This window comes from Dromiciops gliroides, chromosome 3, assembly GCF_019393635.1.
Source record: "Dromiciops gliroides isolate mDroGli1 chromosome 3, mDroGli1.pri, whole genome shotgun sequence".
Classification (NCBI taxonomy): Eukaryota; Metazoa; Chordata; class Mammalia; order Microbiotheria; family Microbiotheriidae; genus Dromiciops; species Dromiciops gliroides.
In genome coordinates, this window is record NC_057863.1 from 629,289,047 (window position 1) to 629,290,689 (window position 1,643).

Below are 1,643 nucleotides of genomic sequence, written 5' to 3' on the forward strand. Positions count from 1 at the left end.
ATAAACTAACTCCAATCATTTCTTGATTTTCCCTATAAAATTAGCTCCTTTCTCCTTCAAGATGTTGTTCCTCTAAATTGAGGCAGCTAGGTAGATAGAGCAGGGCCTGGAGTCAGGAACACCTGAGTTCAAAGCCAGCCTCAGACCTGACTAGCTATATGACCCTGGGTAAGTCACCACCTCCGTCAGCCTCAGTTTCCTCAACTGTAAAATGGGGATCACAATACTATCTACTATGAATGGGTTGTTTTAAGGATCAATGAGATAGTATTTGTAAAGCACTGAGCATAAAACCTAGTACACAGTAGGTGCTTAATAAGTGTTCGTTCCCTTATCTGTGACCAGGGTTGTGCTTCAGCCAAATCAAATTGGCTTCTGGGAACAGCTTGTTCATTTTCAGTGTAAACATTCATACCTCAGACATTGCCGAACCAGGAATCAAGGCTTGATTTATTATTCTGTTCATTGTCTAGACTTGAGAAAGTAATGGAGAAAATATTAACAATGCAGATTAAATTTTAAAATTTGTCTTGTCAGTCAGTGAATAAATATTTCTTAAGGGCCTACTATGAGCCAGGCATTATGCCAAGCACTAGACAATTGCATTTTTGTTTGTTTGTTTGTTTGTTTGTTTGTTTGGGGGTGAGGGTGGAGCTGGATGTTAAATATTTACCAGCATACCCCCTGTCTATAACTCAAAGTATTCGCTGCCTATGACAATGAGATCTTGAAAGCATGACCTGAACCCACCTCTCCCAGATTCCCACTTTACCTATGGGCAAAATACCTGAATCCAATGAAAGCTGTATGCTACATTGTCAGCAAATCTGGGGTTTCCAGGAAGGGTGGAAGCTGAAGACAACTGATTTCTGTAATCCATAAGGGGGGCTTACTGAGGCTCCTGAGCTTTCCCATTGTGCCTCTTCCAGAATTGGGGTGGGCAATCAATTTCTTTTTCTTATCCAAATTCTAAGCACAATTTGAACTGTAGAATGGAGCAAAACAGTATGTTTTCATGGCTTTTACATGTTCTCTGCTATGCACATGGTGGGTACTGTTAAGTCATAAGAATAATGTTAACTATAATAATTTTCCCCCTTTGGGAACAAAGCTTGGCTCTCCCTTCTTATTAGAGAGAAGCCCATCTACCTCCATGTTTCACCCTCGGGGAATTAGATTGGGTGCATGGCCACTCTTAGAAAGAGAACTCATTCTTAGAAGTAAATAGCATAATCAAATATGGAGTCTTTGAAAGGGATTTCCCTCATTTATTAGAGGCCAGGCCATGAAAAGGCCTGGAGTTATTGTGAAAGGTCTTATTACTTACTTTTTAAAATTATTGCTATGGTTTTATTATTCCTGTTTATTACTACTATCATTTTATTATTCCTACTTAATAAATGCTTGAGAATAAAGCTTTACTAAGTGCCTAGCCTTTCTGGGAGAGAGTAAAGGCAGTAATCTTGCACAGCCCTCCCTCACTTAAATTCATTTCAGTGCAAGTCATGACAGATGTCACGATCCTCTTCCAGAACCAAGGACAACAAACAACACCAACCACCCTTTCTGGGATTCTTCACCCATTTAAGTTCATTCTCTGAAAAGTTCAACCTGAAATAAGATGAACCCAAAGATTTCTCAAA